Raw genomic sequence first — 22,734 nt, 5'->3', positions numbered from 1 at the left:
AATCTTTAGCATCAGCAACAGCAGTCTTCATCAGTGACATTTTTATTTTACTGAAATAAATTACTGCGACTGATGGTAATTAAAGCTCTGTGTACAGCTTTGACACCTCAGCAGGAAATCCCACCTTTCAGCTGAGAGCTTTTGGGGTAGGATGCAGAAAACAACGTGGCAACTTCCCAGTACCCATTGTGCCCTCAGGTCGGTTGGTAGGCAGCCAGTTGTCTCATGTATTGTCTCAGAATGCATGCCAATATCTCAAATGTCTTTCCTTTGCTATTTCTCTTCCTTCATTGCACTCAGTGTGGTTGGCCAATGACTGATTTTTCTCTGACATTAGGGATTTTTTTCCTATGCGGGGAGCTGTCTACCTGTCAAAGATATCCGTTTGGTCCCCAGGGGTGAGAGAAGCAGAACAGCATGATTGGAGAAAATAAATTGCTCAGGAGCATTCCCCACTGTGCTGAATCCAATACAGAAATATAAATGAGAGCAAATAGCATAGACAAAGACTGCCAGTGTTGTGCTGGTTGGAACTTCTCTACACAGGACACGGAGAAGCTTGACTTCTCTGAAATCCTTAAAGGCCAGGGACAACCCATTTTGTGTAGTGGTGGTGTTGATTTAAGGTAATGTTACTGCAATGTTCTTTAGATTTCACCTTGGAAACAAAAAATAAATGCTGTGCTTTTTATTTTAACTTCCTGATGTATCTGAAAAAAATGCATGATTCTTTTTTTTCCTTTCAACATGGTGTTGGAGGATTTTGGAGGACTGCATATTGAATTAAAAATAAACACTCAACTCTATATCTCTGGAAAGTGTAACTCCACATACATTAAAGGCAGAACCGTATTTAGGTGAAGATTTTTTGTTTCATGGCTACATTTGTATAGCTGATCCTACTGTGGTTCTCTGGAGGCAAAAGGAGAAACAGAGACTAAATTGTAGGATATATTAGGAAAGTGCCTGTTGTTGGTGGCCCTTTTGGTAGTGTGCAAGTGAGGGATAAATTTTGTGTTCCTTAAATGTTTGGTGTGGAGGAAGAGATGTTGCCCTGTTTCTGGACGAAATGTCTAGTGGTATTTTGCTTCACAGAACAAAAATTACATTTTCTCTATACGTTTATTCTAAGAAATTAATGGCGAAGGTCTTTGATGAAAATGCACCACATAAAAATGCATTTTTCTTGTGATCCACCAACTATCCAGCCATATAGCTGGGCTGGAGATAGGTCTGAACAATACCTTTTTTTCCCCCTCCAAACAGCTACCATACTCATGGAAGTCATACATGGCTTATGTTATGTCACAGTGTCTATCACCCATGCACATTTCATTTCCCATTAAACTATTGGTGTCAGCTTCAAGAAAAGGATCTTCTTACCTTAACAGATTCCTTTTGCTACTTCTCCTGTATACAGGTGCTACTCAAACATGCTGGGCCATACTGAGTGCACATGCAGAGATCCACACTCTGAAGGAAACTCTGAAGAAAAGGAGTGGAGGTGAAGGTTAGGCATTCTGCTAACACTGCTTTATGCTATGTCTATGCTGCTATATTTAGCTGCCTTACTGTTAAGATAAATTTTAGTATGGTTACTTTTGGGAAATATAAAAAATTGTGGGTGTATTGCGTGGAATAGGTGATTTCATATACTGTAGAATATTCTGTTAATAGAAGACGTCACTTTACTAATGTAATTTTGTATTATTCATAATTGCATACTGAATTTTCACTTTTCATGCTGTAATTTGTATTTCCTAGACTTTCCTAGACTGCCACACCTCACTGGGGAGCTATTACATTGAGTATTTGGTCTAGTTTTATTTTCTTGTTCCCTTGTTCCTGCTGTTTCCTTCAGAGGTGTTGTTAAACTGAGAATTTGATGTTCTATATTTTTAATCATTTTTATACCTCAGAGGGCTCATCAGATCTTGGTACTTCAGATTGTGTGTGAATGTATATATAGAGATTGACAGATAACTAGATATACATGCATATACATTGTATTTTATGTTTGTTTGTTTGGGGAGGTGCAGATAGTGAGGTCAGGTATGTAAAGAAAGAAAATTAAATATGTCATTGATAATTACTTAGTGTTGAAATAAGAAGGAGCTTATATCCCGAGTTCCATTGAAAATGTGGCTAGTCACATGCTTGGCAAAGTATGGATTAAAATATTCAAATACTCAGATTCTTATGCATGAGTGAACTACTTATCTACATGTAGGAACGCATGTAGAAAAAAAAACACAAAACTCATCCTTTCCCTAGAAGTCTGAATTATTTCTTAACCTCAGTGGGTAGCCATTCTTGGCTGTTCTGTATATACCAGTATGTACAGAGTGTACTTGTTAAGTCTGAAGCCTGTACAGTAGTACCTGTCTTGTATATCCTCTGTGTGCCTCATTCTTTTCTTGCTTTATTATTATTATTTTTTAAACTTTCCTTCCTCATCACTGCAGTTGAGGGATCAAAAGTCAAGACCAACTTTTGCAGAAGGTAACCTGGCCTCGTTAAACCATTCTTCATGGCTCTTCGAGCAGCCTGCTTGGGGAGTTGTTCATAGTTTTGTTTCCTCAACAGGAAAACTTCCTGGAAATCTGGCATGACCCTGAGTTCTATTTCCATGTAAAAAAGTATCATTTTTAAACAGAAAGGAAAATTAATTCCAAGGCAAATGATATATTATTTTTCACTGCAGGGCTTTTTTGTTATGCTAAAATTGTCCCTTAAATGGCACAGCTCCCCTGTGAACAAAATGAGAAAGCTCTGAGCTTCTTGCCTGAAAACAGACTGTTTTAGACAATTTGCAGGTAGAAAAGACTCCAGAGTACATTGTAATCAACAGGCTCCAAAATCTCCATTGAAGGTATTATTCCCATTGCATGGGTAAGAGGATGAGGACATTGTGGTGCATTATGAAGTTTCCCCAGATTGATCCAATGTGCCTGTTTCAGTCAGGGAGAAGTCGCCTGAAGATCACTGTCCTGCTGCCTGCCTTCCAACTACAGGAAGAAAACGAGCAGATCAGCTCCCATCTGTTTTTTGATCTATTGCCATTGTGTTTAGTTGTGTGCTTAGAAGGAGTGCTTTCCTGCCTGCATGATGCACGGATGGCGTGTTCAGTATAGAAATGAAATCATGCACATGGGAAAGGTAGCGTAATCAACACTGGTTACATTACAAAAGAGACATTTTTCCCCATCAGCAAAAATACATTTCTTGTGCAAGAAACTCACTGGGACTCAAATTCAACCCTACATTCATTCTGGGAATATCAGTGTTAAAAGAGTCAGTTTTCTTCATTTCTGTCACAGAAGGAAACATATTTTCATGTCCTTAGTAGGCATCTTCCGATACCATTGGTGTGAGCTTTCCTCTCCAGATTGCCTGAGGGCCTTTTGTCAGTGCTCTTCACCATTTCCAAGCAGGTCCACGTGTCCTCTGCTACAGCACAGCACAGAGCTCAGGACAACAAAATCAGGAGCTGCGCAATGTTTGGAGACAGTCTGAGATCAGAACAGGATGAGTGTTGCTCCCTGCATGGGAATGTTAGCTCTGCAGCACATCTGATATATGAGTGTTTGTCTCTCGGTAGTGCCAGATGGGTATAAATCTGGGCTCTCAAGATTTGGAGTGCTAAATTTGTCAAGATGGCATTGTGAGAATATTAGTTGCTAGCTGCTAAACTCTCCATTCACCAGGAAGGCTGCTCTTGATGCTTCCTGATAAGCTATGTGAAATGTTTGTCATTTTTGCTTTTTTTTTTCTTCAAAATTTCTTCCCACTGTTTGTCTTGCCCAGATTTTAAAACTACATTTGCTTTAAGCTATGTGAAATAACACGTAAGTAAACAACAAAAATCAACTCCATGATTTTTCACTAATTAAATGTCTTCATATTTTCTCATTGCTGCTCTAAGTAGATTTTTGAATGTCTACAATCTCTTAAGAACAATCATATAAATGCATTCATTGTTATTTCAGGTTCTTGAATATGAGATTTAGCTGTAAGCTTCCTGCAAAGTCAAGCAAATACTCCCCTCTGTGCTGCTTATGCATGTACTGTGTGCCAGGATGTACAGTGCTATCAATCGGTTTATTACCACTTGTTCTTTCCAAGCTTTTGATTGCAGCCATAAACCCCAAAAGGACTCATTAAGCTTTTTTCACTTTTATTTCCATGTGCTTGGAGCTAACTTAAAAAATAAAGGTTTTAACCTCAGTAAAACTTTCTTGAACACATTTTGAAAATCAGACCAGGTCCTAATTGAGCAGAAAGAATCTGTGGTCTTTCAAGAGGTGCTTGGGTCTGCATGCAACTTTCTATTAGCTGTAGGCTCTCAGAGTGAGCGGAAAGATGCAGCATTCGACAAACAAGCCAGGATAGCTCTTTGATTAGAGCAGCACTAAAACTGTCCAGTTCTGAATGGAAGCTTATGATGTTAGGTGCAGCTAGAAAGAGAAATTAAACACAAAACTTAAATTAGAAGCCGTGATACTCAGTCTGGAAATATTTTGTAACATTTAATAATTTCTGCAGTTCAAGACTTTCCTTGTGTACCAGGGGTGTGCAGTCCTTTGAAAAATGTCAGCAATTTTTTTGTATGATACCCAAACACTGTTCTTTGGGCTATGGAAAACAACTCAAGCTTCATACAACATTATGTTCAGGAAAAATATTTGGCTATAAGAGTATGGTGTTGATTTCCCCTACACAAAAGCAGTCTGACTTCTGTAACAGCTTAAATAAATTACTTGTTAACATTACAGCTGTTGACTTATTCACTCATCACATCACAGCGGATCAGTGTCAGCAGGAGTGAAAATTATGTTCAAGCAAGTGGATTTAACAAGACAGAAGAAATTAGTTCTGGAAAGTTTAAACATTTAATTACTTGCTGCTTCCAGGAAATGAACCACTGTCCTCGGTGCAGGAGTCCAATGAGTTTCTCTGGGCTCTGGGTGAGCACAGAGATCTGCCCGTACAGTGGTGCTCTTGCACTAAAACTCTGGTTTGGGAAGCACTTGACCTTTGATGTGGATGTGTGGATGCTCAGGCTGAAGAAGCATGCAGACCTCATCAGCTCCAAGTGACATTTAAATCCCCATCACTATCTTTTGACCCCTGCTAAAGAAGGGCTGCAACTTTGAATCTGGTTCCTTTCCTTAGAGTCTCTGCTTTGAACTTAAAATTGATGTTCAAGGGGAAGATTTTCCCCTTGTGATCTATGCAAATTGGTGAAAATTCTTGCATATGTTATTGCTTTTTTTTTTTTTTTTACAGGGACATTAAGATGACTCCTATTAATGAGACTTTTAGCTCAGACAGAATTCCCAAGTTATTTCTGCTTAAGCCAAGTTTGTACCCCTCCACCATAGATTGCTGTCTGTTGGCAGAGTAAGATATTAAGAGAAGATATTCATAAACATTTTTCTTCATTTTCCCATGAAAATGTAAGACCAAGTTTCTGTTTCTTTTCAGAACAGGCTGTGTGTTGTAGACAAAAGACTGAACATTTACAGACAGTTCTGTAAATAATTAAAAAAAACCCTTTAAATCTGCTTTTAAAACTCTGTAAATAATCTCTGTCTTTCTAACAGCTGAGGCAAAACACACATCTAGGCTTCTGCACTCTGGAGAAATCCTGCCATTTTGAACTCCAGCCAAGATGCTGGAAATACCATCTTTGCTTCCCATTTGTTTGGATGAAAATAAGCTTTTAAGCTAAGGGTTCTACCAATATGCCAATTTCTTGACTCGTGGAAAAGGTTCATAGTTATAGGCCTGATGCTGGGATGTTAAGGTTTGGCAGGATGGCTGTGTGCTGGTGAGCATGGGACACTCACTAAACAAAGCATTGTATTAGGAGTTTTATTGGCATGCTGTATTTTAATCAGTATCAGATGCCTAGGATCTTATCAGAATAAGTGAATATCTGTTGATAATGTGAATATAGTAGAGTGCATTGGTAATCTCAAATATGCTCAAATCTCAAACTGCTCAGACTATTGATCTTAAAGGGATACAAAAGGGAAAAAGAGTATTCTCTATTGCTGATTCAATATTGTTGCATTTTTTTTTTGAATCCTCTTCTATTAACACTGTTCCAAATATAACAGGTGTTTCTACTGTATTTAAATAGAAACAGTTTGCATGCTGCTCTATTAAAAATAGAAAAAAGCAAACATGGCTTGAATTTTGCCGATGCAAATTAAAAACATGTGAAGAAAAAATCTGATGTTGGTAATGGCCTAATATAACAAGGTTATAAATAAATTGCTCACTGTTCTCATGTATTTTTAGTAAACAGATCTGGGAATAGCACAACAAATCCCCAATGCCCAATTAAAGTCTCTTAACTAATTTAACAAATGCATTGTAAATGGTTAGCTAGAGATACTTTAAATAAACATACATTTCACAGAGGAACTTTAATAGCCAAACAAATGGAAAATCAGTTCAAATGCTTTAGCTTTCTCAATTGTCCTTAATAAATTAGTCATAAGAAAAACAAATACAATTAACAAGCACAACCGTCATACTTTTTGTGTGTGTGTGTGTGTGTGTGTGTGTGTGTGTGTATAATTCAGATGACAGCAGTTTGTGGTATCTGTCTTTTAAGAATGTCTTCACTGAAGCAATTTATAAGGTGTTCAAAGCCTTCCTGGAATTCTTTTTTCCTACTTAGAGTTACAATTATTTTGATAGGCTTTGCTTGTTTTGCTTTCAACTTCATTCCAGCTGAATGGTAAAAAAAAACTCAATTCACTTCAAAATCCAAGGCTGCTAACTTAGTGGGGAATTAACTCTGGGTCTGATTTAAGGAAAAGGCACAGATCTCTCCCATTCTCCCTTGGTAAAACCTTGCCAGCCAGCCAACCGATGAAATGAAACATCTGGCTTTCCAGTGAAGATTGCTCTGGCGTTTTGCCTGCACAAATTTTGTCCTTGTGGAATCCCTCTAAAGAGTGCAAACTGTGCTTCAATTAAAGAAGACTGAAGGGCACATACAGCAGCTGAGCAGCATGTGTGCTGGGACTGGGTTTGACGGGCCTGTATCAGGCAGGAAGATCAAGTACAAAAACAGACAGCTGTGGAAAATTTACTTGAGAAATTTGTTAAATTTGGAGTTAGCAAACACATCAGTCTAATGTGCCTTTTTTTTTTTTTTTTTTTTTTTTTTTTTTTTGTTTTGTTTTGTTTTGTTTTGTTTTCTGGAGCACTTCAGACTCAGTAAATCATGGGTGGTCACTGAGTCTTTCCCTCTTCTTTCCTTCTGATTTGTACAAAAAATACTTTTAGAAATAGACTGACCAGTCAGATGCCTTCCTTTCACATTAAAAAGAAAAAACAACAAACAAACAAAAACCAAACAAACAATCAAACAAACTGTAGAATGAGCAAAAAACAACTATGATAATGGTGCCAAGGCTGTAGAAAATATGATACTGTACACAAAAGCTTATTGGTGAAGTGAAAAAAATGGAAAATGACTTTATGCTCAAAGACAGAATGCACTGGACAATTTTACAATCTAAAGCACAAGAATTAGAATTTGCAGCAAGAAAGAAATAATCCTCAAAACCTGAAAATGGAGATTTGACAGAAAATGTATAGACAAAAACAAATGCATTTGAGAATATCTATATCCAAAAAAAAAAAAAAAAATAGATCGTGGATTTTTTTGCAGTCCTTTTAGGCACTGCTTGACTGAAAGAGCATCATTGATCACAGAGAAGTCTGTTAGGCACGACTTACACAGTAAAGTGAGATATGACAGCCCAAAACTTCAGATTTATTCAACATGCCTGATTTTCAAATACTTGCATGCTAATATTACAATAAAAAAGCACTAAACATGTTATTCAGTTGGTGAAGTAAATGTCACTGTGCCCTATGTCTTAAAATTATTATTAATTATTATTATTATTACATAGCTTGTGCCTGTGCAGAGATGCTGACAGCATTTCTTACTAGACATTGCCAACTTGGATTTGTTGCTCAGCCGCTGAAGACAGGATTCTCTTGGAAGAAACTGCAGCTGCAGCAACAGCAGCAAAATTTCATTTATTTTCACTACTGCTTTGGGCAAGATAGTGAGAGCAAGAAAGAGACCAGCTAGAAAGCTGAGCAGATAAGCTGCCAATAGGTTGCTGTTCTTAATCTAAAATAGCTCTCATGTTGCTGTATGAACTTGCAGGCAGATTTCTGAGGGGAGCTCTGCACCACTGGCAGCACTGCACAGTCCCTCCCGCAGCAAGTGCTCTCCTGGCATGCTCTACAAACAGAGGCTTTATCTATTTGCAGAGCATTTGTGAAACGTGGCTTGATGACTGCTAAATACAAATAGCTCTTTGGCAGTATGTATATTGCTGTTGGGAACCTGTTTTGCAAATCCTATGAGCATCAGCTGCTCAGAGCTTGCTGCAAGCATCTGATGGGTGGCCAATACAGCCAAGTACGGCCGCTGTGCTGGAGCACCTGAAGCTGCTGGATGCAGTTTGCCCTCTGCCTGCCCTCCTCCTTGCAGCAACTCATAGCTTTTCTGCTGGCAGACGCTCAGATGAAGTAGCTACATGCCCTAGAATAGAGAAATATTTTTAAACATTTTGTTTCACAACTGTGTAGGAAGTAAGCTTTTGTTCATGTGTATTTACTCTCAAAATAGCTTTGTGAGTAAATACATCTTTTCCTTCTTTTTTTTTCTTTGTCTTTGTTTTCTTTTTTGTTGTCATGTATAATTCACTTCTGTGTGAATTAAAGTAATAAAGCAACTCAGAAACCTATTTCACATGCAGCAGAAAACATAAAGATCACCACAAGCATATGTAAACAGAAGCACAGGGAACCTGCGATTAATGTGGCTATATGTGCCAGCCTTGCAGCTATGAAATGTAGTTAATAATGCCTGCTCCAAGGAGGGTAATGCTTTATAGTGGAGAGTACCATATCTTTTTTTCCCTTCCCCAAATGAAACACATCTCATCTGTGTATGCTTTTCTCCTTTGGTTAGCTCGTATTTGCACTTAGACTTTTTCCTAAGAAGACAAATGAGTACATCGCAAAATTCATGACATCTTTGACAAGCTTAAGAGAATAGAAATGTATTTGTGGGCCCAGAACTGTTTCTTGTGCTCTTCCTTGTGACCCAGTGAAGGCCTGGCAGCAGAATTTACTAAAAAACAGTGGAGTTAATGCTCCCAAGTTAAGATACTCTTATTTCGAGAGGTGCCTAAGCTGCAGCAGGTGGAGAGCATAATGTATTGGATTTGCAGAAACTTCAAACTAGCTAAGGGTCTCCTGAACTGATTTTGCTGTCGTTGCCGTGATGCTTCTGAAAGTCTTTCCATTAGATTAACAATTTGGACTTTTAATAGATGGGTTATTAAACCAAACTTATTAAGGGGCATTTTACACATAATGAAACTGAACCCTCAGCTGCCAATGAATGCTACTGTTCCCTTCTACTACACACTCCTTTTCCCTTGGCATTTTTCAGTGTCTTGTTTTTTTTTTTTTTTTTTTTTCATGCAATTAAAGGTAGTTCTGGGTAGGCATTTATACACAAAGAAAAAAAAGTCTTACTTCTTATGGTCAGAATGTCATGTTTCCTATTCTATATTACATTTTTTTTTTTTTTAACCTAACTTCTTTATTGAATACAATGCATCAATTGTAGGATCAGTTGTAGGGCATAAATTTATACATTGGCCTGTGAGTGGGTTAGGAGGAAACAAAGCGAGTCTCCACAGCCACTTTTATCGTGCAGTATGGGAAACGCTGTACAACAATGTCCTTTTGGCTTTTTCTGGCCTTTCACCTTCCTAAGGCTGTCAGTGCGGATATGGGTTTGTTCAGTTATCAAAGCATTTTTGTAATATGGACCAGGCCCAACCTGATAGAGTACACCTCAGCAGACTGTGAAAACCATACCCCTGCAGGATATTTATCTTACACGACCAATTCTTTAAAATGTGACCAACCGGCCTGTTTACTGTGAGTCGCTCTTAGCAGCCGATCACCAATACCTTGCAGACACCCCTGGGCAGAGAAGGGTTTGAAGCAGCATTGCTCTGTTTCCCAGCTGCTGTGCAGTGCTAAGACCAGGCTGTTCTGTTCTGTGCCTCGCAGGAAAAAGCTTAATAATGTTGGATGTCTGCTTAATTAGTTTGGGGAATTTCTCTGAATCTCCTCCACAGAAAATCCAGGGAGGAATGAAAGACTCACATCCACAGTCCTCTTGTGGCAAGAGCCTTTATGGTGTCTACCACATCTTTGTGTAGTAAATGTTTGAATACTCCATGCTTTCAAAATATTTATTCTGGCACAGCATTTCATAACAATTAATAGATTAGGGTGTGCTATTTGTTCCCCAGTTCTTTCAAGGGCCAAAGCAAAATGAAATGAATGAGTTAATTTAGGTTGAGCCTTGAGAACTGAGATTTTTATTAGGAATATGGCATCCATTCAGTCGTTTAAGTAGATACATTGTGTTTTAGAGACTGCTTTTAACAGTACGTGATGTAAGAAAACATCACATAATGCAAGGATATTGCAAGGAGGGGAGCAAAGTCTGCTACATTCTGGAGAACTAGGAGATGTCTTGTGCTTCCAAAGGGGCTGCAATGTGTAGTTAAAAAGAGTGTGCTTTAGGGGGGGCTAATGTAGGACAGGTTAGTAACCACTACATTTTAAAAAGGAAAGCCATGACAGCAGAAGTCATGAAATATTTAAAAACAAAACCAACCAAACAAAAAAAACAAAACAAAACAAAAACCAACCAACAAACTGTAGTTTGTTTTTTCATTCTACCTTGTCTTTCATTATTATACCAAGTAATGGTACGCTGAGACAACAGAGATGTTGTGTTTACCTCTTGTACATCCATCACAGAAATTTTATATTTTTGTATTTTTAAAATATAGGTTTTAGACTTTTTAGGAGCAAAAAGTGGTTCAGAGCAGCTTCTTTTCCCTGTAGAGGACACTGACTTTGACCCATCTGACTTGAAGACACCTCATTTCTGGTTGAACTGTTTTATGGAGGGAGGATTAGAATTTTTTGGCAATCCATGCAAAGCATAACTGCCCTTGACTACTAAATCAACAGTTCTTTTCTCATTTGAATTTGTGCTGGGATTTCATGTGCCTTTGGCTCTTAGAATGAGAGAAACCTCAACGTTCTCTTTGTCATATAAGTCATCCTTTGTGCATATGAAAGAAATAGATATGCGTTGGTTCAAAGAGCTCACAAGATTTTAAAAGTGGCCTTGCCTGTTGTAGTTTCAGAGCAGTAGGAGCACAGCACTTCATGCAGGCTTTATGCCTGCCATAACCTACAGAAGTGTTTCTATATGAGGATACTTGAATGTGGGGAAAATACAGCACTTGTTAAGGGCAAACTCTGCCAACACATAGCCTTGCATGGAAGTATTACTTGGAAAAAAAACAACACACACACACACAAAACAGGAGGGCCATTAACTTGTCCAGTATTTCTGAATTACTACAAGCCACACACATATATTTTTTCATTTGAGCCCTTTCTTGCAAAAGGGAGTAGTGAGCAGCTTTTACTTGGACATATAGGAAAGCAAATAATTTTAATGTATTGGAAGTCTGTAAAACTATAGAAATTCATCACTAGGATCCACAAGATATTTCTCTGTGCTTCTTCACCTGCTTCTGTAGTCAGCTACTCTTGCTCAAATTCACAGCCATTGATAGATACCTATTTCTTTCCCAGGCAGAATCCTAAATCTGAAATATGTGTTTTGTTGGAATGGATATGCTTGGGAATCATGCCACACTTTTTAATTCATCATCAAAGGCACATGCAAGTCGTGATACGAATAGATTCATGGTTAGTAGGAAGACAGGAGTAAAGGGGGAAGAAAAAAGACAAACTTTCATGACAAGTAAGCTCAGCAATTCTTCCTGTTATGATATGGTTAGCTGAACGCTTTTTCCAAACTCACAGTAGGACTCTCCCATGAAATATAGACCTGCACTTCCTACTTTGTAGGGTGAAAATAGCAGTTTATTATTTCAGTTCTCCTAAGAGCACATCCCTGCACAATAATTTTTCTTCTGCTCAGTTTCTGTATCTCTTCACTCCCATTTGGGAGAAGGGAAGAAAAGAGGAGGAAGAACCTGAAAAGACCTAATTTGCTTAGTGGTAAAAAATATCAACAGATATCTGAGACACGGCAGAGAACTAGAAGATTTTGGTGTTGTTTTAAAACTGTTGTTTTAAAAACAGTTGGCTTTGGCTTTTGTCCATTTTAAACACACTCTTTCCCCATGCACTATGATATTCCTCTATCACTTAATCAATTAAGAGAGAAAATTATGTAAAAGTTGGTTTTGACCATATTATCAAAGCTCTCAGATGTACACAGCAGAAGATTCATTTTGCCTTTTGCTCTCTGCAGTGAGGAGGATATGATTATTTGATATGATTCCAACTCTGTTTCTCTTACCTAATTTTCAAATGCTGAAGCTTTTGTTTACATTGGGTTATTTTGGAAGGTGCTATGGGAAATTTATGGTAATCAGCAAATGAAGGCTTTAGAGAAAGAAGGATAATTGACTGAAAAATCACTGGAAACGAAAGAACAAAATCATCTCTGTGGTGCCATTGTATTGGTGAGGCAGAGCTGCCAGATTTTTTATAGCAGCAGGGTCAGGTACTGTGGAGGGGCTCAACTCTTCAAGCTTTGTCATCATTCAGAGGCAAAGAAAGATCACACATTAATGTTACCTGCACTGGCTTCTCTCATCACCAGGCCTGAAGCTTTATTTCAGACAAGGTTTAAGGCTTCTGGCGGTATCTTCTTGGGATTAGAGAGCTGTGTTTGCTAAAGGCAGCCATCGCATCCCTGCTCCTGAGAGCACTTGTCTAGTCTGCACACATATCAACTGTCTCACCTTCTTCCTTTTCCTTGTCTATAGACTCCAGCTCCAAAGATACTTTTATTTCTACTTCATTTATCCCTTCTCATTTTTTTTTATTTTACTTTATTTTACTTTATTTTATTTTATTTTATTTTATTTTATTTTATTTTATTTTATTTTATTTTATTTTATTTTATTTTATTTTATTATTTTATTTCCTTATTACTTTTTTTTTTTTTTATTCTCCCTAGTTGGTATGGTTCACAGTATTTTCTCCACATTTCTCTCCTTTATTTAAGTTTTCAGCTTTTCTTTCTGAGACAGTTGTTGCCTGACTAGGATTCATCACTGTCTTTCCCTCTTTTCCAGGTCTTTCCTCATTCTTGCCTTTCCATCTGTCTCTCATCTTTTCTTTACTTCTCCGTACAGGTCTGTGCCTCATTCCACAAGAGTCCCTTGTGTTCCCTGTCCCTCTTCCCTAGCTGCCAATGTACAGCTTTGTAAAGAAATCTGCATCTCCCCAAAAGCAGTGCTTCTGAAGGCTCTAGTATGTCTGCTCTTTATAAACCTGAGACAGGGGAAACAGCAGAGAACTATTTCATAGAAAATTGTTAGCCATTTTCTCAACAGGAGACATTTCACAGAGGTGTGACTCAGATCTTCTGTTTTGACATTTTGTCTCACAGAGCAGATACTGTGGCAAGATATCAAAGCCTGATTTTACCATGTACGTTCTCACCTGTAAAAGTGATGCTGGAATAAACTGGAAAGAGCTCTGACCCAGGCAATGACCAGTTAGAAGAAAACTATCCGCTCTAGACCTGCATTGCACGATTTCCCATATGCATATGAAGATAAACATAAATTCCTTTATTTTCAGTTTTCAGCCACTCCCCCTACTTTTTTTTTCTTTTCTTTTTTTTTTCTTTTTTTTTTTCCTTTTCCTTATCTGCACCAAACACTGTGACAATGAAGCTCTAATTGGAATTTGCCTGTGGATCTGAGGGCTGCAGTGGCTGCTGTCTCTGGGAGCACAAAGGAATCGATCCTATGTGAGGAAAAGGATTCCAGTGGGATTATCTGACTGTAGATGGTCAAAGTCAGAGAGAATGGTAAAGGAAAGCCTTGATGATCCTTTCGGAAAGCACCACAGGGAGCAGTGCTGCCATGAAAGAACTATGCTGATCTGTCATGGGCTCCCACTGTTTTGACATGTAAATATGCCTGGGGATGTAGACCATGTCCCCAGAAAGACCTTTTTTTTTTTTTTTTTTTCCTAAACTGCATCCTGAGAAGGAAACATTTGTAGCTGGTTGTCATGATGTTATTTTTATGCCAATATTCGTGTTTTAAATATTTTTTAAGGATGGGCAGACAACAGAAATCTGCAGTGTGTGTTCTTACTGTTTTATTCACTATCTCTTCTAAAGAAAGACTAATCTGGAGATGGCATTACGAAATTCACTCTAGAGTTCAGATACAGACTGTTCACTTTCAGTAAGGAAAACTGTATTTTTCAAATCAATGGATATTCACTTAAATACAACTTAGTCCTTCACTATTTGACTAACCTATCCAATTTGTTTATTGCTACATTTTTTTTTTCATTTCAACCTATCACATATATTAGTTGTGACTTCACATAAATAAAATTTGCACACTCTGACCTGTAGCTAAAGGAGCAAATAAGACCTGCAGTTAATGTTTCTTCCGAATATGTTAATTTTGAAACAATGCACTGCAACGTGGAAGTACTTGTAAAACATTCTTAAACTATTCTGTACACTACTGTATACACTCAAAACTAAGTCACTAGCATTGTACATTTCTCTGTGATCTGAAGATGTGTCAATGAAATGTCTCTAGATTGAAAACATCTAAATATTTTCTAAAATTCTTATGACAGAAGAAGTGGAGTGAATAGCATTTGTCAAGACTGAGGTCCAGAAGGATGGAAATAGGAGAATCATTAATCATTCCTTGCGGGAAGATGCATAGAATCTTCTTATAAAAGATAAGAAACACAAGTGTGATTTATTTTCTGGTTTGCCCATTCATCTTTTTTTTTTTTTTCCTAATAATACAAAACATCTGCTACATCTTCTGCTATTCAAGACTTACAAAATATTTCTAGATGTGACTTAAATGAGGTATAGGAATGGGCTATGATAAATAACAGCTAAACTTTATTGCATTTCTTGTACGTAAACCTCAAAGTATTTCACAGGAGAGGCCAAGACTAGTGTCTCTCTTTTGCAGGTAAGGAAATCAAACCATAGATAAATGAAATACCATGAAGGAGAGCACATGAAAATCAGCTCCATGTCAGAACTAGAGCAATGGCTATTTTGTCACTGTCTTGCCCAGCCCTCTTGACTCCTACAATTCTATGGAAAGACTTCCGAAGTGTTATTTACTTAGGAAAGAACAAGATTTTAGCCCTGCTAAATGTTTCTCAACTCTGAATTTTCTGCTTATATTATGGCTTTCTATGTAGAAGTCTGCTTAAAATTGTACAAGTAACAAGAGTAATCAGAATTAATATATAAGGACAGACAGGTGAGTATAAAGGTTAGAACAATGTTAATTGTTAAAACAATTTACTCTTATCTGACAGTTTACATCACCTGTGAAGTGTTTTATTATGATTTATTGTTCATACTCATTGATGAGAAATAAGTATTTAAGCTAGCATTAAATGTGGCGGGGTTGATTTTCCTGCACTTAACTTCTATCACTTATTATTCTTTCTCATTTCCAGATAGCTGTTGATACCAGAATAAATCGAAGGCAGTCTGAAGTAAGGTATTCATTTCATATGCTGTAGAAATATGCCCCCACAGTTTTCTTTTGCATACAAAATATCATTTTTGTATAAATACTGTGTTGAAGTTAATTACTTGGGAAAGGTAACTGTAAACATTTTAGTGCTTTCATAGACAGTAAGGATTACCATCATTATATTTCATTACACTTCTCATTAAAATCTGACATATCTTGATATATTTATTGTCCAGGAATATTAAGCTACAGAGTTAAAAATGCCACTGCTAGCTAGCCACTTTTCAATAGTTTTATAATTGCTTCTAATTTTACCAGACAGGATTTTCAATAGTGAGCAGTTATTTTGATCCCTTTAACTTTCAAGTGGCAAATTTCATTTGTGATAGAGTACTTATTTTGAAAGGATGAGCACTCTACATAGTGTCGAGTAAAGTACATAGCGTAAAAAAAGAGAAATAAAAAAGTAGTATTTAAAATGATTAGACATTTAAAACAATTTGGGCTGTTTCCTGGGCTATTTGGAGGTATCTCAGAAGCATTATCTGCACTTCAGGACTTCTGCATGAACATGGTACTGAATTATAACGGAAGGAAAAAAGATTTTGAATGAATTAAACAGTGTTATTCCAGTGATTTCATCAATTATCTGAGGAACAGTGTTAAATGACTTGTTCTAATGAACTTTCAGTAACTTGTAAGACTGTTCCTCTAAATCACAGTGAAAGAAAGGTAAATAAAACAAGTTACCAAGTAGCAGGTGGGAGTTAAATGTGGGAAAAGAAGACGAGAGATTATGACCTCCTGTTATATCAGTATGTGACCACTGTGCAGTAGGTGTCCAGTCTATTTTTTGATTCTGCAATAATACTATGTTTCTGAATAATAATAAAATTAATGTCCTGCTGTTTTATAATTTGGTTTGCAAAGGATTCCTCTGCCTCATTTAAGTCAAATCACTGAAGTTTTAGAGGAGATAGAACCATGAAAATTTAGCAGTATAAATTATAAATCATGTTAGACAAATCATATTGCTGTTTTTGAAAAATATATGAAATCAGTACATGAAAAGTGCATGAGATATTGAGTACTTAGATGTTAGCTAAGCGCTTGATAGCAATTCCAAGATAAACATCTGGAAAGTTAATTTATTTTGTTTCAAATGTGAACAATGCTGTGTAGGCTAATGAAAAACGCAGCTAAAGCATCATAATTGAAGGACAATAAGAACAGCAGTGGGTGTCCTTGGAGAAGCTGCATCTTAGCTAACATTTTCATGAATGGTATGGAAGGAGGAACAAGACAAGAATGAAACAGTAAATGACATTAACATATTAGTAGTAAGGACAAGGAGTTGGAAAGAAAAAAGAACACAATAGAAGAAACTGCAAAAGAGAGCACAGGATGCCAAAATGAGACAAAGACTGACAAATATAAACTCAGAAATTTGGGAAAGATGTGAATGGAATATGATGGCCAGCTGGAAAAAAAAATGGAAAGCTCTCTAGTAAATGCAATGCTGGTTTTAATGTTGTAAAGCAATTGGAAATGTCAGACATTTGGGGAATTTTGCACAAACATGTGATGTAGAGAATGGCCAGGGCTTTTCCTTCTGACTTAACTACGCTGAACATATGGCATTTAATTTTGAACATGAAAGTACTATAAAGCTCTAATTCAGTCACAAGTAATTCTGAAAAGTTAGAATCAGGCTGATAGAAAGATTGATTCATTAGAAAGCTTTAGATAATCTAGCAAAATATGTCAGAAAGGTTGCACTTGGGAACTTGTTAATAGTCTGGAAGTATTTGAGGTTGAATCATTCTGGATGAGAAAGAAATGGCTGGTGTGTTACAAGTTTGCCTTGCTGGTCTGCCAGGCAGTAGTGTCATAAAAATATACGTGTGTCAGTGACTGCTGACCAGGTACCTGCAGTAGTTAATATGCGTTTTAGAAGTATATATATTTTTTTTTACAGGTAGGTTGGGATCAGCAGTTCCCCAACCCTGCTTTCTGTCCCTTCACATAGGAGCAGTGGGCTCTGGCTGAATGTGGGGATGGTGGGCCAGGGAGAAAGCCCTGACTCTGGGCTCCTGCAGATGGGTGCTGGAGGGATGTGACGGTGGTCTTGGTCCCTGCCCACATGATTCATCCGTTCCTGCAGCCCCTGCCACAGCTGAGCCCCACTTTGGGGTGGGTTCTGGCCCCCCTCCTTGTCCTGGCCCCACTCCCTGTGCTTTGGAGTATGTGTGCTGTACGACACAGAGCCCAAGGCTGCATCCTTGATTTTTGATAGTGCCTAGACAAAAGCCTAGGAAGCAGCTGGTTGTTAAAACAAATTCCCTTCTCATTTGAAAAGTTGCCAAGAAGCATGGATATTTATCAGTTTATTTCTGCTGTGTCTCAATATTTCTGTATTCATTTACTAAGTACTGAATTTGTATCTCATCTGAAAGTGCACTGTAGCCAGACGATCATGGCCTTAAACAGCTTTTATCTAGCTACACTGAATAACAGTGAAAATGAAGATGCAGTGGCATAACTTGGCTTAAGATAAACTACTGAGTTTCAGTGGACTTCTGTTTTTCATAAAAATGTTTAATTAAAAAAAAAAAAGGTGCTCATAAAAGCATTCTTTCTAAGGAATTATGATAAGCCTTGTGTTGACTAATAACAGGTGGGATTGTGATAGAAATTGTGTAGGGTTTGAAGTTATTTAAGAATCATTATTTAAATATAGTTTCCTCTTGTCTCCAGAAATAATGGAATAATAATAATAAAAAAGAAAAGCAGTCAGGTACAATGGAAAACATACATTTCCTGAAATTACGCACTTCCCCTACCTCATATTTTTAAGAAGATCCTGGGACTTGAGTCATCCAGTCACTGGCAGTAGGATGTTCAGTCCAGACAGCAGCGGCATGTTTCTCTACACACGCTGGTGGGATGCGATTTGAGTGCAAAAGTGAGGGAGATCATCATCCCAGACGTTGTCCAGCTGTATGACAGTTGTGAAAATATGTGAATAAGTAGCAAAACATATTTCAACTCAGTTTTTCAGAAATTGAGCTTGACTTCAAACTCGAATATCAAACTCAAACGTTAAACTTGATGTTTGAGCTTGACTGCTTGAAAGACTAAATGCATAAATTTAATGCTAAATTTAAGTAGAATAACAAATTTCTTGAATTTTTGGCTGCACTGCTAAATCACCAAAATAACAAAAGATATGGACAATAGACTCTCACCATTGGTGATCAGTTTAGTTTAATTAAATCTAGCCATAATTCAGTTTATATTTCTAATACCAATGGCTGTTTCTTTTGGGGGTAGATGTCTTCATTCAGAATGTTTGCTTATGTAGGAGAGAGAAGTGAAATAAAACGTTAGATATTAGATCCAATTTTAGGGCAGATCTAGAATCAATAAAAGAGATTAATTAATTATAAAATAGGATTAATAGGGTGTCTATGGAACTGCCCACCTGGAGACAGCTAGACAGAGAGAGAGATGTTTAGATTTCCTCCCACGAGAAAATGTATTTTTGCTAGGTGATTTTGCCTGGCTTCAGCTCTGTCATCATGAGTGTAAATGACATGATTTGATCCCTTGAACACCATACTACTTGTTTTCAATGGCCCAAGAAATGTCAAATCTACTTGAAAAATAAAAAAGTTTTGGTCTTTAAGCATGTAAGGGCAAACTATTCCTGGTGTTACATGTCTCTGTGCTACGCTACTGAGATTTACAAGGAAATGCACAGCAGAAAGTTTCGAACTACTTCTCAGAACACTGTAAAATGAAGTGCTGGACTACAAAGGGAGTAACCAGTTGCCGCAGTTGTGCCCATCTAGCAGGAGACTGCAAGTGTAAGTAGGTATTTAAATAGGTAGGTATTTTTCATAAGACATTGCTGCAGTTACTTTTTTTCACTTTCAAGATGTTTTTCTTCTTCTTCTTCTTCTTTTTCTCTCTGCCTCCCCCCCCCCCCCCCCCCCTTTTTTTTTTCCTTACCTTAGAAAATATTGGGTTTGCACTCAGAAAATTCTGCAATGCATGGTCTTTTAAATTCTGGCTTTTTTTTTTTTTTTTTTTTGTTATATCTCTTCTTCTCTCTGACAGGCTGCTGGCAATACAGCTATGATGGCACACAGTGTTTGATATCCCATGACAAAAGCACCTGCAGAATTCAGAAACTAGGCTAAATTAGGCCCACAATTTTTAATGAATTTTGAATTATGCAGTTAATCTATTTGTGAGTTTTACAACTCTTTCATTCTGAAAGAAAAAAAAGGAAAGAAATGCAAACAGACAGTCAAAAAATGATATCTAGTTATTGGGCCACATGTGGTAGAATGCTGAGATTTTATTTTCTTCTGGAACTACTACCTCTTATAAAGCCCATCCATCATATGTAATGAGGGCTGTCAGGAATATTTAGCTGAGAAATAGCTACTTGATATGCTAATGGTGGCCCCTTAGTGAATACATTTGGTTCTGCTGCCTGACATTAATGGTTTTCATAATCTAATGAATGATGTGTGTAATAGAGGTAAGGCCACAGGGAATGACATTCTGAAACTAAGGGAAGTACTATATATGTATTTTATAAACATATGCATTTTATATATATATGTACACACACATTCACAGAGAGAACACAAAGTTCCTTTTCCAAGATGGATAATATCAGCACCAGTCAGGGAGAAACTACATAGGTTGAGCAAATCTTTGATATTGACATTTTAAACTGTAAATTCTAAAATATCTGTAGTTCCAGGGCTGTATGAAATACCAAGGAATGTAATAAGCAGGAAGACTCCTCTTCACTTTCACACCTCTTAGTCTTACTTCAGAACTGAGACCTTGTCCCTCAGTTCCTGCCCAAGGACAGCAGCCCTGCAGGCTCCTTGTGGCTGGGAAGAACTGAGAAACCCTGATGAACGCCTGCAACTCATTGAAAGATGCCATCCCAACCATGTATTTCTCTGAAATGGCTTTGAAGGAGATAGGCAATTGCTGCTAGTGCAACATGTGATATTCAAGAGCTGAAATCTTCCTCATGTGCCTGCACGTGGTTGGGTGTTTGTACTGACAAGCTCTTGTGACTATCTTTACCTGGCTAAAAAGACAGGGAATTTCAGTTCTAAGACTGAACTTTAGCCCCCGCTTCTGAAAAAAAATATGTCGGAAACTTATTTCCTCCTTGGAGAGGAAATCATTTAACCAGCAGTCATGCTCTTGACAACCTCAGCTGTTAGATACAATAGAGATTTTCCCACTTTGCTTGTTACTCCATTTTCACATGCCACAGGTGTGGATGCTTGCAGGATTGCCCAGTTTGCCCAATACTCTATCAATGCCTGCTTTTTACTACAGCTGAACTTTCTGCTATCTTTCATATGCAGAACATCTAGCTATGGTCTTGATCTCATAACTAGCTCTGAATTAACAGTTACGGTGAATAAAGCAGAATAACAAAGATCTACACTCCTGTACAAATAAATTTGTGGAAAGCATTTGTATAGAGCAGGTCCAGAAACTATACCTCTATATTAGTAGTTCTGCCTTCTCCTACAGTCTCCATGATGGTATGAGTGGCCTCAGAGTTGTGCTTGGTGTAGAGCAGGTCCAGATGGCCGAGTGTCCTCTTTGTGATGCCAGTAAGTGTGTCTGCCTGTGCAATCCAACTGCAGAAACAAGTAGCCCCCCAAAAAATTAACAAAGTGAGGACTGATAAAGACCCTTAATGATCTAGACATAAAGCAATTTGGGTTCACAGAGGTCTGATCTTGCCACTCAAACTCAAGTGCTATTCTTGTGAAAGATTTACAGCATTAGACACCGGAGAGAGCACGAGGGGTGTAATATGATTCAATTTTTATGAATTTTTCATGTACCTGGAAATGTGCTCCCAAAGCAATTGGTTTGTGCATAGGCATGCAATACACATTGAAATCTGGGACAAAGAAAAATCTTTAAATGATAAAGTAGCAGTTTACAGGCTACTACAAGACTGTTTCTTGTGTTTGATCTCATCTTATATGATATTTGTGTTATTTTTATAATTATAAAGGGACAGAAAAATGAAATTAATGAAATCTTTAGATGACATTAACTTGTGAAGTGTTGCAAATACCAGAGATCCAAAGGAAAGGAAAAAGGACTTGATGTATAGACCAAAAATAACAGGCAAGTCTTAGAAGACTTAGAGCCATAGAAAATTAAAGTTAAGTGTATCTAGAGGAAATTAATACAAAAGAGATGCAGGGAGAGGGAGTGACCTAGCAAAGCACAACACTGCCAAAGCTCAAGGAGATAACAGATTGGAAATTAGAGATGAGTTTACACCAAAGCAGCAATGTTAGGGAAGCATACAGTGTCATTATGCTTTGGAGCAGAAAAATAAGATTCCCTTCTGTGTCTTTTTAGATGTAAGTATATCTTCACCAGAGATAAATATCTTGGCAAATTGAATGGAGTTCAAAGATGAGCCAGAGAATCATTAGTATAGTCAGAGTGATTTACTTATGAGGAAGGATTAAAAGACTGAAACATGGTTTATTTGGGAGACATAAGGCTCGAATCTGGAAATGCTGAATGTGTGTGAACAAAATGGAAATGGATTGTTTACACAGGAATGTGAAGGTCTGTGATTAAGAAAAAGATTTTGGGAAAATCTCTCGGACGTTAAGATGTATCAGTTATGAAAAAAAGGAATCAAGAGAAAGCTGATGTTAATGGCCAACAAAGAAAATTGCAAACTAGGTAAATCCTCACAGAAATATTTATACTGCTTGCTTGTACTACCTCGCTGGGGCAGGGAAAGGGGCTGGGTGGGAAATGGTCTGACTGGTCTTTCTATCTCGCCTTCTGCAGGTGCTTGCAAATTACGTTTCTTGTTTCTTCCCACAGCTCTATTTTTAGGGAACTTGTGCAGACATGGAGCCTGACTGCCCTGTTTATATTCTTTTAGGACTACTTTATCAAAGTGTTGGGACTTCCTATTTTTAGCTACGGCGAACAGACCTGTTTTTAGGCGGAGTTTTGT

At 37.5% G+C, this 22,734-nt stretch overlaps 1 long non-coding RNA gene across 1 annotated transcript in view; it reads right to left on the bottom strand.

The window, feature by feature from the left end:
* Positions 1-1,379: 1,379 nt before the first annotated feature.
* The window catches only part of LOC137858590 (uncharacterized), a 155,133-nt gene continuing 133,778 nt past the window's right edge, over positions 1,380-22,734 (bottom strand). Inside the window, exons 8-11 of the long non-coding RNA XR_011097870.1 lie at positions 21,232-21,373; positions 19,698-19,863; positions 18,527-18,681; positions 1,380-1,485 (exon numbers count right to left, since the gene is read on the bottom strand). This is a non-coding gene — a long non-coding RNA (uncharacterized lncRNA). The remainder of the gene's footprint in view (positions 1,486-18,526; positions 18,682-19,697; positions 19,864-21,231; positions 21,374-22,734) is intronic.

This window comes from Anas acuta, chromosome 6, assembly GCF_963932015.1.
Source record: "Anas acuta chromosome 6, bAnaAcu1.1, whole genome shotgun sequence".
NCBI classification, from domain to species: Eukaryota; Metazoa; Chordata; class Aves; order Anseriformes; family Anatidae; genus Anas; species Anas acuta.
Note: the sequence above shows the minus strand (reverse complement) of the source record. Positions and strands in the feature narration are given on the sequence as shown.